Source organism: Henckelia pumila, chromosome 3, assembly GCF_033568475.1.
Source record: "Henckelia pumila isolate YLH828 chromosome 3, ASM3356847v2, whole genome shotgun sequence".
Classification (NCBI taxonomy): Eukaryota; Viridiplantae; Streptophyta; class Magnoliopsida; order Lamiales; family Gesneriaceae; genus Henckelia; species Henckelia pumila.
In genome coordinates, this window is record NC_133122.1 from 38629204 (window position 1) to 38635991 (window position 6788).

Here is a 6788-nt window from a genome sequence, read left to right on the forward strand (position 1 = left end):
GTGGTATCAGATAAGGTTATCCTGTCTCTGAGAAGCTCATATTTATGACATCCTTCAGTAAGATTCTCATTTTCTCTCGAAAAGACTGGAAAATCAAAATGCAAGATCATCTTTATGCACAAGATGATATGTGGTACGTGATCATCGATGGACCACTCAGAATCACGAAGGCCAACACGACTGTTGCCATATCAGATGGCTTTCCACAAATGACTGTAAAACTCAAGAGCGGATGGAAAAATGAAGACAAGAAAAAGGTGAATTTGGACAACGTCGCAAAATATATCCTATATAAAACTCTGTACAATATACAATATTCAACAAAATAAAGATTTGTAACACGACCAAAGAAATTTGGGAGAAATTGATCCAACTCTGTGAAGGGAATGAGAAAACAAAGGAGAACAAACTTTAAGTAGCTGCTCAAAAGTTTGAGAGCATCAAAATGAGGACCGGTAAATCCATGAGATACTTTGAATAAATATTCAGCAACCTGGTTAATGAATAAAACAATCAGGAGATATCTCTCAAAGTGATGCAAGCACTACCAAAGGAATGAGATATACAAATCATAGTCATGCGAGAGGCGAAGAACATGAACAAGATAGAGATCCATGACCTATTTGCAGACCTCAAGGAATCTGAATTCGAGTTGCAGATTAGAAGCGGAGAAACAACAATATTAGAACCTCATGTTTAAGCTTTAGTAGTCACTACTGGTCATATAGTTGCAAGAACCAGTACTGCTGAACCAGCACTAGAAATGACTGCTGAGCAGATCAGCAACGAAGTAATGTCACTATTCATCAATAAATTTTCAAGGTTCATGAAGAAAAATCAGCGACCCTATCAATACAAAAATCATAAGAAAGGAAATATTGGAGATTCTGCATGTTTCAATTGTGGAAAGACAGGTCATTTCATTGAAGACTGCACAAAACCCAAGAAGGACAAACCAAAAAAGCAAAATAAATACCCTAGAAATGACAAAGAAATCCAGAAGAGAAATAAAAACGATGATAGCCAAGGAAAACAAAGCCAAATGGGCATAATCCAGCTCTGAATCTTCTAACTCTGAGACCAGTGAAAGTGAAGATGATCATGTGAAATGTCTCTTGGCCGATGAAGATTCAAACAATATCAATGACGAGGTATTTGAATTTGGCTCCGAAGAATTTATATGCATTGTTTTGATTACTGTGTAGAAATGAAGTAAAGTCATTCTGTCGGTACTATTGTCTAGGTTTACACAAACTGCTAATAAGTTCAAGATATCATGTTCACTTCGCGGCCAAGTAAATCCGATAGTATTCTATTACGAAAGATTCAAAACTACAAGCTACCTCTTCTGATGCACTGAATTTTTGTGTGAACTCTCTTTGACATCATGTGCATTCATGAATTAATTTCATTCATGTTGGGGGGATTTTTGGAAATTTTGATTGTGTTTAAGGAATTGAAATTAAGCAATGAAAATCTCGAAAAAATAAAATAAAAACAAAAAACAAAAAAATGAAAAATTGAGGCGAATGGGCACAACTAAATTCCCAGGCGACCGGGGATAGGGATGACAATGGATCGGGTCTAAACCCGACCCCGCATTGAACCCGACCTGACGGGGCGGATTTAGACCCGGCCAAGCGGGTCCACATGCGGGTCCGGGGCGGGTCCCGGGTTTGGATGGACCCGACCTGAACCCACCCCGCCAAAAAAATATATATTAAATATACTTTAATGTAAATGTAAAATATGCATGTATATATATTAATAATATATAATTATATTATTTATATTACATAATCAATATTTTATTCCTAATTTGAGTTTATAATATTTTTGGATTTAAATAATTTTAATATATTATGATATTTTTAATATGAAAATCTATTATTATGATTTTTTTTTTGATATTAATTATTAATTAAATAAAAAAATGATATATTTTAAATTGTAGAAATATTTTTTTGTCCTAAATATTATTAATATAAATTAAAAAATAAATTTAATGATGATTTGTTAATTTTTTAACTTATTTAATTTTTTATTTAATAAAATTTAAATTATATTTAATTTGACGGGTCCAACGGGTCTAACACGAATTGGACCCGCCGGGTCCACGGGTCGGCGGGGCGGGTTTCGGGTTTGCCCAAACCCGCCCGAACCCACTCCGTTGCCATCCCTACCGGGGGGCGCCTAGGCCCTTAAAATGGCGCCTAGGCACCTGGGGTGGGATTCTGCCTGGGAATTTTCCCAAGCACTGAAAAGTGGTGCCTAAACTCTATTTCATCAAATAGTGCATGCCTTTTTTGAATTTTATGATTTTTTTAGCTTCCTTGGGTGGTTTTGATTAGTTTTTTTTATTAAAAGTTATACCAGATGGTGAACCAACATGTCCCTATATGAAAATAATTTTAAATATCACATTAAAGTTCATTTTTGAAATAATTCACAAACATTCTGCATACATTCTTGCTTTTTCTTATTTCGACAAAAGAGAGTTTATAAACTTTTTTTGTTAAGAAACTTGTGATTTACAGTGCTATAATCATAAGTAGTTGAGACAATCTATTTAAGGAAATTGTGTTCAACATGAGCCTCAACTGCTAAATTTATTGTTGCTTTCTTATGTCATATTGAAGTTTTTCCAATACACATGCCTACATTGACATCTTACGCAAAAAATTATATTTAAATAAATTCATAGATCAAATTATGTTATTATAAGAGGACATGAATTGTATGCATGCAACAATAAACTAAACGCTAAATCTTAAGAGTGTTGGGATGGAATCTAATTATCGAAACAGCTAAATAGGAATCAGTTTGGTGCTTGGTAAACTTATATTCCTAATCTCACTATAAAAGTTTGTCTCTAAGCTATCTAAATTGAGTTCACTTGATGTTGATCAACTGATATCTAATTTTTTCGTATGTCAACGTTAATTGATCAATTAGATTAGTGCGCAAGGAGATCAACTAACTGATTGAACCTGTGATTGAATGGAATTTGTGAATATATATATATATATCAGAAGCCTAAGCTGATGAAGAGAGAGGATGGCCACTCTCTTGGTTTCTAGACTCGAGACAATTTATGGGAATCTTCCTTTCACAATTTTCATCATGTACATGCAGAATTTACTCTCGTGGAGATTACTACAATGACAATAAACGATTTTGATCAGTTAGATATCCATCATCTATGATCATTTCTTAGCCACAATAACAAATCCCTTTAGATGCATATTTATTTTCATAGTTTATATCCTCATCACAGAAGAAATATAAAGCTGACATGAAAATACAAAATAAATGGTCTATGATTTACTCACTAACAATGTAATAAGTTAATAAGTTATGTTTTCATGTTCTAAGAGAAAGCAAATCTATGGAAATTAGAGAACCTTTTCTCAGGGTCAGGGCAACGACGGCGTCATTTTCAACCTGAAAGACATAAAGAAATAAGGGACGCTTTAGGTTCCAGGCTGAAGTAAAATAAATCACAAATTGACTTCAAATTATTTTTTTCAAAAAAAAAAAATTATGGTGCAACCTTTTGATCTGCCAAGGATTTTGAATCATCCAACACTTCCTGATTTGACATTAATATCAATCTTTGATGGTTGGCTGGCTTATCAATGAGTTCTTGCAACTTCTCCTTGATTTGTAGAATCGTCTCACTTGGAACGCATTGCAAGAAGTAAGTTGCCTTCTCACGTTTAACACAGATATACATTGCCTTGTGATAAAGTCATCAAAGTTGCAAACTGTTAGCTTAAATCAACAGCTGCTGGAAACTGAAATCCATGAGGTAACAGAGTTTTTCCCAAAATATAATGACTGATATTTACTTTACTGTAATCAAATGACTATATCAATTAGATTTACTTGACAAGATCGAGAGAGAAATCATCATAACCAACCAACTACTCACTTTAAAGTATCCGAGCACTCTGAGCAATCTTCAATCGCTTATATCCATAACAAGAAATTTCAGTATCATTCCATCCTCTTTTCTCAGTAACTAAAGAAATCACACCTATCCGTTCCACTTTTTATCTTGTAAATCTCGACATGAAAAATACACCGAAATTGCAGAGCAGGGTCATTGGTCCTCACATTAATAAACTTGCATGCAAAAGCTAATATTTGTATTAGAGTTGTGATATAAAATCCATAGATTGATAAAATTTTTCTAAAATCTAAGAAAATTAAGCTTAAATTTCCAGTCTGCAAATAAAGCATAAATCATGAAATAAAATGATTGCAAAGAGACAAGTCCTCTGTCGTATTGTAAAATAAACCATTTTACTGAACCGGAGGATTTTGGTGGATTGGATTTCGAATCCATATCTCAAATTCATTTGGCTAAAAATTAAAATGAAGGATTAGAAATCTTCTGTGTTGCCAAAGTATATTTTTTTATTTCAATTTTAAATATACTATTCAACCTAGTGATTTGAAATCCATACATTTCAAATCCTCAAATACACTCAATCCTTTCATCCAAACACAACCTAAGAATCCGTAATCACATGATCCATGAATTCAAAGCAAGGCCCTAATAAAACATACAAAAATCAATGAACTAAACAACATATTTGGGATCGTTAACATTTTCACCACCTACCATTTTGGTGACTTCTATTACTTGTATCCTTGTTTTTCACCTAAACACGCCATAAAATCAACTAGATTAGAACATAAACATATGCTAGATATGACATAGCATAGCATAACATGCAAATTAAACATGATGCTCGTAAATTGCAGACATTCGGTGCATATTGGGTTTGAAAAGTCATACAAAATCTCAACACTTAATATTTGGAATACAGTCCATATACCTTACACAAGGATGAAATGCTTAACCAATAGTCCCAATCATTCACAAATAATAATCCCTGGATGACATAACTCTGTACAAGCCATGAATGCAAAGATTGACAAAGGTGCAGCCTGTGCACCGTAAAGAATGCCATAGGCCACACCCATTACCTCATAACTTTCGAGCAGATAGAGAAATAGCACATTAACCACACAACCGCACGCTAACATGCTGAATCCAAGAAGCTGCCAAATTCTTAAATAGCAAGTTTCATAGACTCATACAATGTCTTTTCCTTAAAACTTGAATCGGAACTGGTTAATTCTTTGAGTATGTTTCACTAATTCATAAAATCGTGGTACAACATAACTAAGAACTTGTCCCATAATTTCTATTTTTCACTTTATTTCCAGACTACTCAAATTAAAGAATTTGTTTACCAATTTTCTAAGTAAATGAACCTTCTTTTAGTTAATTAATACTTGGAAATTTTCCAAACACTTGACCTTCCAAGAATCACCTGAAATGGCTTATACTCAACGAATTTAATAAATTTAAAAATCACTTTATTCGACATAAAATCACCTAAATTTGGCTCTAAATCTCATGATAAATAAAAATGTAAAGCCACAGGAGAAAACTTAATCTTATATTATTAAAAAAAGTAAAATTAAAATATTTTAAAAGGGTGAAAATTTTAAGGGAAATCAATTTTTCGGCAGAAACAAATCCGGGTGCTTTATTTCATTTTTTCCAATAAAAAAACCCATGAATTTTCGCTCAGTTCTTGTCAAGGACTTTGGAGCTTCATACAACACCTGGCAAAAGAATTTTATCATGTTTCAAGACCTATTTTACCAGTTTAACAGATCGGAAATAAGTTGGACAGCAGCCCTTCTGGACTGCACAGCAGGGCTTCTCGCTGCAGCAGGAGCGTTTCAACCGGACTCCAGAAACCCTGCCATTTCCCAACTCATATCCGCACTCTACTACGATCCTAAAAAAAACTTCTCATAAATTCATACGCAAAGGAATGGGTTTCAGAGGCTGAAACAATGAAAGTTAAAAAAACTACCAAAAAAAAAACACACACACACACGCTAGAAATTACGGAAAATAATCCAAGGCTAGGACTTACACCGTTTTCAGGCTTAAGAAATCTCGGGGATCAGCGTATTGATTCCAATTAATTGATTCAGCGTTGGATCGAAGAAAAATAGAAGTTCAAATAAAAAGCTAAAAATCTCTGCTTTGCAGGTTTCTTCCCGTTTCTCTATTCCTGCTTTCTGGCGAGGAATGCGGTGGTCGCCGGTCTTGTAGGAGTGGGGAACGTGGTGCGGCGGCGGCTCGCAGGTGAAACGGAAAATGGGAACTCTGGGTTAGGTTTCTTCGCCGGAGCAGCTGCTGCCAGCTGCGCTTCACTTCTAGCTGTTAAAAATCTCCAACAGATAATTACCTTTTAATATTTAGGAGAATACGGTAAATATAATTTTTAGACGTTTAATTAACTTGAAATTACAAAATTATTATTGTATTTTTATTTGACAGAAGTCTTTTAAAGATATTAAAATTTTTAATTAAATAATTTTATAATTTTGAATATAATTTATAATTTAATGTATAATTCTCATATACACATTGTATGACCTTTAATTTTAATGTTAATTTTAATTTTAGAACTTCAAATTTTTATTTTAAAATTTAAATTTTCTAACAATTCTATGAATTATTCAATTTTAAAAAATCATATAGCATGGCCCTCTTCAATTTTTTTATTTTAGAATTTCAATTTTCTAAAATTTCTATAGTATTAAATTTTAAAAAAAATAATATTACCCAATTTATTTCAAATAAACATATCATGAATTCAATAAACTTATATTTGATCGATCCAATTTCATATCCTATTATTGAAAATATTGATATTTTTTTATCATTTAAATCCCCGTTCAAAAATTAC

At 33.0% G+C, this 6788-nt stretch overlaps 1 long non-coding RNA gene across 4 annotated transcripts; it reads right to left on the bottom strand.

Annotated features, from left to right (window-relative positions):
* Window positions 1-3168: 3168 nt before the first annotated feature.
* LOC140887652 (uncharacterized) lies at window positions 3169-6261 on the bottom strand. Of its 4 annotated transcripts, none has more exons than XR_012151963.1 (3): window positions 5967-6261; window positions 3554-5825; window positions 3169-3444 (listed from the first exon to the last, which is right to left on the bottom strand). It is a non-coding gene; the product is annotated as an uncharacterized lncRNA (long non-coding RNA). The 4 variants fall into 4 exon arrangements; XR_012151964.1 differs by having other exon boundaries at window positions 3554-4142; window positions 4631-6261; XR_012151962.1 differs by having other exon boundaries at window positions 3554-3739; window positions 3935-6261.
* Between the last annotated feature and the right edge of the window lie 527 nt (window positions 6262-6788).